This window comes from Physeter macrocephalus, chromosome 12 (genome assembly GCF_002837175.3).
Source record: "Physeter macrocephalus isolate SW-GA chromosome 12, ASM283717v5, whole genome shotgun sequence".
Classification (NCBI taxonomy): Eukaryota; Metazoa; Chordata; class Mammalia; order Artiodactyla; family Physeteridae; genus Physeter; species Physeter macrocephalus.
The window spans coordinates 42,496,251-42,505,773 of NC_041225.1; the positions used below are offsets into that span (position 1 = coordinate 42,496,251).

Below are 9,523 nucleotides of genomic sequence, written 5' to 3' on the forward strand. Positions count from 1 at the left end.
CTCTTTGCCCTCCTTTTCTGGGGAAGAGAGTGAACCTTCCCATCACTTGGGGGCACAATGGTCCTTCCCCTGCAGGGGGCAGGACACAGAAAATGGATACTGAGGACAATCAAGGCCAAGGACTTGCAACTTCTCTTGTTCTTTCTCACGAAAGACTTCCAGAGAGGCTGAGTCTGCTTTCAAGTGAGGCACCAGAGTGCCAAAGCCCTAGTACCAGAAGACATCTGGGAACCGGCTGTCGTCTGGGGACCATCTCTGCCGCTGACATCGTGGTATGCTATCAGAGCGCTCGCTCAAGCATCGGCTTTCTGTGAGCAGTTCACCGGTGCACACCACTGGGCCCCTGCACTGCCTGTGAATGTTCAGTTTTTCCACGCATTTTCCATGGAGGAGTCGAGAAGAGTTTCAAAACATCACCTGCTGGAATCCAGAGATGGTATCAAGAAGCCTCCCCATCCCAGAAGATCTGACGCCAGTTACGGTACCTTAGTAAACAAGAAGGCTGATCACAGGGTGTTGACAGGAAGCCAGCCGCTGTCCCCACATGTACAGGAAGGCAGTCCCCGTGGGCTGCTAGCTCCTGTCTTCACGAGCTGGGGGGTATCCTCCGTAATGTACAAAACAGATATCACAAGGCATGTCTGTAAGCGACAGTCACGTCCACACAAAGTCTGCCCAGTGCGGGGCCGCCGCTGGTCCTGGCTTTTCGCGCCCAGCGTGGCTGGGCCGCTGGCTACTTGGCCTGGGCCTCCTGCAGGATAGCAGCCTGGCGGCCGGGGGCCTGTCAGACCAGGCAGGAAGCTCGTGCTGCAGTGGGGTCCTCCAGGGGTAGAACGTGTAGCTGATGTCATAGCTCAGGAGGCAGCTCAGGGATGCCACGTAGATGTCAGCAAATCGCGACAGGCGCCGCAGGAAGTATGTGGGGTTCTGGTCTATGCGGAACAAGCTTCCAAACTGGGCGCTGAAGGAAGCTTTGGTCATTTCTCTCAACTCCCTCCTCTCCTTTTTCCACTCCTGCAAAACCAGCTGTGACTCCGCATCTCTGTGAACCTGCATCTCTCCAATAACCCAGTCAAAGTCTGTAGCCAGGTAATAGTTTGAATGTACTGTTCCATGTTCATGATTCTGAGCTCAGATCTCAATTCCAGGATAATTGCACCCGTTCACCAGCCATGCTTTAGGGTCAAGTCCACCAGGTCACTGTATATATGGTCACCAAAATACAACACTTTGGATCCCCCCCATCCAGTAAGCTTCAAAAATTCATATAAATTGCCCTGCTTATAAATCTGGCCTTTCTGCAATGTGTAGATTTTATCCTAGAGTAAGACGCCTTTCACACTCACCTTTCGGAAGGGACTCCACTCATCACTAAAGAAGTTTGGCTTCTCCGCCTGAACAACGACCACATCAAACAGGTCCCTCCAGTCTTTTCCAACAATATACCTCATCCCTTCGTCCACAAAGCTACTGGGGCTATTGGTGATGAGAAACATCTTCACCTTGCGATGATCAGCCAGTTTGGCCAACACTGCCCGGGTCTGCTCAGGGTAGCAGGTGTACTTTTCATCATCTGCTTCAGCTGCTCTGTACATGATTCCTTTGGTGTGCACCTCCCGAATTGAATCCTTGACGTCTTTGTACAGGTGCACAGGCTTATAGTCGATGTTGTTCTTCAGAAAGTACTCGTTCACACAGGACAGCAGGGTCATCTCGGGCAGGGAGAAGATGTCCATGAACATGGACATGATGTCACGGTGTTTCCGTGGGAACTCTCATAAAAGTTGCTCATCTGTTCCAAAGGCAAGTGGGAGCCCTGGTACATTTCAGTGACTTCCTCATCAGGGACCACGCTGAGGCCTCTGTAGACAGTTCCCAGCTGCATGTAATGAGAAGCACTGATCTTCATCAAGACCGACCGCTGCACGTCAGTCATAATGCAGTCCACGGATTGCAAAGTTTGGGTCATACTCATACTTCCTGATTTCCATGGGATACCTGTGTTCGTTGATGAGAAGGTCCCGAGCGGCATTAAATAAAGAATAAATAAAACACCAAGGTGTAATCATAATCAAAATCAAAATCATAATCATAATCAAAATCATAATCAAAGCCGTAGATTTCAGTGTCCGACAGGCTCATCTCATTGTTTGAGAAGATGGCATCTGGATTCAACAAGTTGCTCATAACTAAAGTAACCAATTCTTCCGTGCTCCTCTTCTCCTCCCAGTAGCGCTCCCAAAGGTAGCGCTTCATGTCTGGGGCGGTCCCAGGTGCCCTGCATAAGGGCCCCGGGCGCGGCCCACGTGCGACGCCCGCCCCCCCAAGCCGCAGTCCGGGCCGCCACCACCCTTGCACTGGCCCCACGAGCCGCTGCCCCCACCGCGAGTGGTGCCTCAGGCTATTTGCCTTTGTTGAGTAAAGATTTTACAGTTTATATCCTGGAGGCTTGATTATTCAGATTATTTCTGTATTTCTGTATAGCTGAATAAATTAGTAAGTAAAGGCCTTTTTGCTTAATTATTTCATTTAGAAAATTATATTAAATAGCTATTTAGATCACTCATTGCTCTATTTCATTCTTATGTTATCGTTAATATGTAGTTTTCAAAGTTGTACATGGACTCTAACCAATCAGATGTTAGATTCATTTTCACTTTCAAAGATAGTAATTGGACGTTTCAACTGCTAATTTAAGTTTACTGTCAAATAGGAGACACTTTGGACAATTTATGTTTTTTTTATTGTCTGGCATATTTGTTCTTTTGACATCAACTAGTTATCATGTCTTTTGAGTTCAACTAGATTTTATGTATTTGTATTCCTTTTTAAATGTAGCATAATTTACATATGACATTGACCATTTTGATGTGCAATTCTATGAGTTTAACACATCAGGTTACAAATAATGTAACAGCTACCAGGGTCAAGATTTAGAACTGTCCCATCCCCTTCAAAAAATGTCCTTATGCCCCCTGGCAATCAAGCTCTCCCTCTATTTTCAGCCCCTGGCCACTACTGATAGGTTTTTGCCTTTTCCAGATTATCATGTAAATAGAATCATAAAGTATGCAACCTTTTGAGTCTGGCTTCTTTCATTTGGCAGAATGCATTTGAGATTCATCCAGGGTGTTACACGCTTCAGTACTTTTCACTGCAGAATAGTGTTCCTTTACATGGATGTGCCACAGTTTGTTTATCCACTTATTAAAGTGCATTTTGAGTTGTTTTTGGTTTAGAGAAATGGTGAACCAAGCTGCTATAGACATCCAGGCAGAGGCCTTTATGTGATCATGTTTTCTTTTCTCTTGGGTAAATAGGAGTGGCATTTCTGGGTTGTTCGGTGACTTATAAAAAATTGCTAAATGGTTGTACATTTTGCATTCCCACCAGCAAGATATGAGAATTCCAGTCACTTAACATGCTTATCACCTCTTGATATTGTCTGATATTTTTATTTTAGCCTTTGTATTAGGTGTGTAGCAGTGTCTCATTGTGATTTTAATTTGCATTTTTCTGATGACTAATGAAGATGAGCAACTTCTCCTGGGCTTATTTGTCATCCCTGTGTTTTGGTGAAGTGTCTTCAAATATTTTTCCATGTTTAATTGGTTGGATGTTTTCCTATTATTGAATTTGCAGAGCAATTTATATACTTTGGATACAAGTCCTTTCTGTTTCGCCAATATCTCCTCTTAGCCCATGGCTTGTCTTTTCATTTTCTTAACAGTATCGTTTGCAAAACAGAAATTTTTCATTGTGAAGAATTCCAATTTATATTCCTTTTAAACAGTGTGTGTGTGGTTTTTTCCTATCTCTTTTTGCTCCTTGCACCACCATCAGTGACCATTGTACAACAGATTTGTTTTGGTCTGTTTCACAAAGCACACGCAGTTGCCGCTTCATCTGCTTAACATCAAGGGAACAAGTATGAGGACATGGGATGAGCATTGAACTGAGAGTCAAGATGTCTAGATTCCTGTTTTGTCAGTGGTTTGCTATCAACTGTGAGCTAATTATTTAAATTCTTTAGGTTTCCATTTCTTCATCTCACATTAGAAATAAAACCCAACTTACCCATTTCAGGAATGGTGAGGATATAGTGAGATAAAAGATGCAAAAGTACTTGCAAAGTGCTGGAAGGATGCTACATGCATTATATTTTCCTCTTCCAAGAGCCTCGCATCAACTTTGACAGTCACACTGGACCCACATTACAAAGGTACCTCTATAACTACAAATATAAGGCTCTAATATACTTTGTGTACCCAGTACTTCCCTCTTTCACTCTAGAATATCCTTTGGTAACTTCAAATTTTCTTTTCACACTCTTATATCCATTTTTTAAATTCTATATATTTAATACTGGATAATCTTCAGATTTCTTTTCAGAAACTTGTAATTTTTATTTTTTTTCAAAAAGAAATGCTCTAACCAGCAATAGAATTGAGTAAGATTCCTTCCCTTGGACATTTGGCAGAAACATCTTCTTTCATGAAATAGTGGTGTTATTCAACAATGGAGCATGATTTTTTTTCTTCTCTCTCTCAAGGGAGGAAACTGAAGTATAGCAGAAGATTAAACATTCTCTAGGATATGTACAGTCCCTTTTCCAGTAAAAATAGGTAAAGAAAAGGATATTTCTGTGGACAGGAATATTTGTGTTTAGGAATTTTAGCTGTAAGGTTCTAAAAATTCAAACTGTCTAGGAAAGGAATAAATTTTTTTAAAAGGTTTAGTCTATATAACCATAGGGAGTTGATAATTTGTTACTTTCATGAAGTATTTAAAATCTTTATTTAACATTTTGAAAAAATTAAAAAGGCTTCTTTATCAGTTATGTAGCTAATTTTGGTAAAATTGCTGTTAGTCTACTTTGGGAAATAGGTAAATCTTACAGTGAATTCGTAATAACCAAATAAGTAAAGTCCAGAATAATTGCTTTAAAATGAAGGTCAAATTACGTCACCACTCTGGTCAATGGCTTTGCCATCTTACTCAGAGTGACAGCCAATTCCAAGGGTCCACTCTCCCCCACCTCCCTGATGTCAGCTCCTGTCACTCTCCCCTCTTGCCGTCCCCACTCCAGTTTACTGGCCTTCTGTTCCTTGTTCATTTCAGCTCTTGTGTTCTCACTGGTGCCCTCTGCCTGGAGTGCTCTTCTCCAACTATTGCATGGCTCATTCCGGGTCCAGGACCAGCAACATAATTTGTTGGGCCCAGTATAAAATAAAATGTATTTTGTTAAAAAATTATTAACAATCAAGATGGCAACAGCAGAGTATTAAATCAAGTGTGGCTACATAGGTAAGTACAACCACAAAGCCTGCCCTGCCTGTCTCCTTGATTCCTTCATATCTCTGTTTCAAAGTCACTTTGTCTTAGAGAAGTTGTCCTTCTGTCCATTCTATATGAAAGAGTTACCCCTAGCATCCTTGGCCCTTTTATTTTATTTATTGATTACTCGATTGTCTACCTTTCCCCAGTGGGATATAAAGTCCTTACATGCTGTATCACCCAGAGCATAAGACATACCCAGCACATAACACAGTAGCCACTCAAATATTTGTCAACTGAATGAATAAAGGAGTAAATGAGAAGTAATAAAAATCCAAAGCCATATGAATAAAAAAAAATCAAGAGACAGACCAGATTTTAAAACAGTAAATATAAAAACTGTATTTGCATGTATGGGGAGAGGCTCAGATTTGGAAATTCAAATTTAGGAAAAAGGAGAATGGACTCAGCCTCAGTTCTTACATTAGCTGGTTCTGTGACTTTGGAAAGGTCTCTCAATCCCTCTGAATCCCATGCTGTCACCAGTGCAGTAAGGGGACTTCCAACACTTCATTCTGTGACTTTATGGAACAGTCTCAAATGTGACAGTATAATATAATAATCTGATTCATTGAAGATATTTTCTATACATTTGGGTCAAAAAACAAAAACAGGCTGCTCTTTGGATGACTCGTCTAGCATTTCTCCAGTCTTCTCCTTCAATGTGACGGTCCACTTACGAATATGTATGGTATACAGTGTACATATATACTGTATGATATATTGTGGCCTCACAAAATCATTTTTCCCGAGGGAAAAAGAGCTCTGCTTTGAGGAGTAGCTAGAATTCTTAGAAATAGCTTATTACGTATCAGAGTTTGGGTGACTTGGCCATTTTAACTCTTAAATTGATGACATTATGTGTTTATTTGAATCCACAGGCTGTCATATGTTAGTTCTTTAAGAAGAGATGCAAATCTAACTGTGGAGGTCCCCAGGCCTGCACACTTCTCCTCACTCCTTTTTGGGACATTCTGGGGTATCTACTGCTGAATCCATTGTAGAAAACAGAGTCTTCATTTAATATGCCAAGCTCCCTTTTGATATTATTAATTCAAAAAATCATGAAGAAATGTTGTGATCATAAATTCTCCCAGCATAGACAATGTTGAAAAAAACCCCACAAAACACTATAATGCCTTCTGGCTCTGAATGTGTCTGTGTTGACAAATATTTGTTTTCCAAATCTCAGCCTCTATCCTTTTTGGTCAATAGTTGTGAATAGTACTTGCTCTGTAGTTTGTTTTTCATGTCCATTTTGCTTGGGATAATGTCCTATGTCTTTTTTATTCTTCTGATTCTTTTTCCTCTACTCATTGTGTTCTTTTAGCAAAGAAGCAAACTGATTTCTTTCCCTAGAATCCACATTAATCCTTCCCACTGAAAGATTTCTGATGTGCTTTTATCACTATTTTTAAATAATCCCCATATTCTATCTATCTGATAGGAGAGCAAGATGGACCCCCATCACATAAGAATAGACAGAGGCAAAATGACCTAAAAGTGAAACCCAATACAGACGTTAAGAGCACAGCTATAGCCTTGGTCAATTGAATAAGGAAGGGCTTAGGAGTCCTATAAGTCTCAGTACAAGGTTAGAATAGGACTTACTACCAGGCTCCACTGATATTGAAGTCTTGATATCCTCTTGATGATGAATCCTACTTCTAGGGGCAAGGATTATAGTTCCTTATTGGGCAGCCCCAGTTATAACAGTTAGGGAAATATGAATATAGGAAATTTGCTTCATCATCAGAAAGGCAGGTTAGACAGAGCAGAGCTTAGTGAATTAAAGATGTTATAATTGAATGCCTTCTTGCTCAGACAGTAAGGACAAAATAAGAATAAAAAGCACTGTATGTACATATTATTCCCAATTGTGCTACCAGCATGCAAAGAGCATCTGAGAAGCATGAAAATCCAGAACATCCCATGGACATCCCACAAATGAATCTACACATATAGATTCAGGGACATCAAGGATGATTTCCTGTCTATGAAAAACACCTCCTTCTCTCCTTCCTAAAGGTTTGGATAAAAGCATAAGAAATCTTCCTACAACAAAAAACTAAAAGATAGATTTGGCCACCTGGGATAGAAGAAAAGACCTCTATGGTAGGAACTGGAAGATCTGTTTCCAATCCCAATCATTTCACTAACCAGCTTGAGTAAGTTTCTCGTAGACCCTTTGTACCAATCCTTCTGTCAGCTAAACACCATGGGTGGGACTCACCCAGCTGACATCAGGTGGGACAGAAGAATCACCCAGCTGAGCCCTTCTCAAATGTTTGAAGCACAACACTGCCTCAAAATTATACAATTATATATAATTATTACGATTATATATAAAAATAGTTGCTGTTTGAAGCTACTAAATTTTGGAGTAACTTGTTACACAGTAATAGGTAACTGAAACTGAATTTTGTACTGGAAGCAGGTGCTGTTAGAACACAATCCTAAAGCATGTGGCATTGGCTTTGGAGTGGAGACGTGGGTGAAAGGTAGAATAGCTTGGATGAGACTGTTGGTAAATTGTCAAATGACAAAAGGAAAAATGTTTTTGGAGCCTGGAGAAAAGATGTAGTGGTAGAAAGTTCAGCGAAGCTGTTGCCTATAGTAATGTAGAAAATAGAAAAACTAATGAACCGTTAGATCAGGCTAAAGAGATTTCCAGACAACATCGAAAGTAGCAACTGGTTTATTTTTACTTTATGTGACAAAATGCCATAGAGAGTATTTAGATTAAATAAGAAAACGTACAATTTTCAAGCAGATTTTAGAGGAAATACAAGGAAGCCAAGACTTCCTGTTTCCAAAACAAAAATGTTTTCCATTCCCAGCATCTCTGGATGGTAAAATAATCTCAAAGTAAGAAATGGTCTCAGGGTAAAGATCTTAAGGGTGTTGCTATAAGACCTTTGTTGAGACTCAGAAAGATTTAAGGGTGTGCATAGTAGGACTGATAAAAATCTTAAGGAAATGCCTAGTGGATTCTCTTTGGTAGGAAAGGAGCCTTTAAGAATCTAAGGGTTAAATGTTGTAAAATCTTTTATCTAGATAAAAAGGTGTCAAGAATCTTGAAGGCTTTGTCCCATAGCACCCTGTGTCACAACAAGCCAGAGAAGAGCTTACCTGGAAGATAATTGTGAGTATGATTTTGATCTAATGGAATTAACCCCAAAAAGAGTACTGCAAACACACAAAGAGAGTTTTAAGAGAATTGTACTATAGAAGCAGTTAGCTGAATGGACACAGTCCAGAATGAAAAGAGACCTTTGTACCCACAAAGGAAGCAGACTGAGAAAACTACCTAGCCAAGCATAGGTCATTTGTTATATAAAAGAAAAGATGACTCGGAGGGTAAAACCAAGAGCTCAAAGAAGAGAGAAAGGAACCAGGGAGAATCAGTCCCAGGGAGGAAGACTGGGCCTAATCAAGGAAGTGGCAACAAGTACACAGTTCTATTTTATACGTAGTTGGATTTCTGAATTGGTCTAGACCAGTGACTCCTATGTGCCTCCTATTCCCACCTGTTTGGATGAGAATGTCTGTTATATTTATCCTCTTCCTGTATCACCACTGTCTGTTGGCTGTGAAGGGGCAGATAACCCGTCTCTTAATCCAACATATTCAACTTCTAGACTTACTTACATAACAATATTCTGAACCTCAGCTTGAGCCTGAAGCTAGAATTGGGTGAGAATTTTGAAGGTCTTGGGAGATGTAAATGTATTTGCATGTGGAAGAAATATTAATGGTCTGTGGCCAAAAGGTGGATTGTGATAGGTGAAAGATGGTCACAATTCCTTTGATACTCCTCCCCTGGAAGGCTGGAGTCTAATATTCTTCCCTTCTAATCTGAGCTGGCCTCCTTGACTTGTTTGATACAATGCAGCAGAATTGACATTCTGGGAATTTTGAGACTAAATCATATAAAGTCTTGAATTTTTCATCTATGTGGCCTCTTGGGACACTTTCTGGGAACCAGGAACCACCATGCTGGAGAGGACACATGTAGGCATCAAGATGACGTCTCCACTTAGCACAGTCCTCCAGCTCAGACATAGCATGGAGCTCTCTTGGACCCGTGGACCAGCCCATCCACCAGCTGTATATTACAGAGTGACCTCAGTCAATGCTGTGTGGAGTAAAAGAGTTGCCCAGCTAAGCCCTGCCTGAATGTCTG

The 9,523-nt window shown here is 40.9% G+C and overlaps 1 pseudogene; it reads right to left on the reverse strand.

Annotated features, from left to right (window-relative positions):
* Positions 1–733: 733 nt before the first annotated feature.
* LOC102981210 (5'-nucleotidase domain-containing protein 3-like) lies at positions 734–2,283 on the reverse strand (annotated as a pseudogene).
* Positions 2,284–9,523: the final 7,240 nt, after the last annotated feature.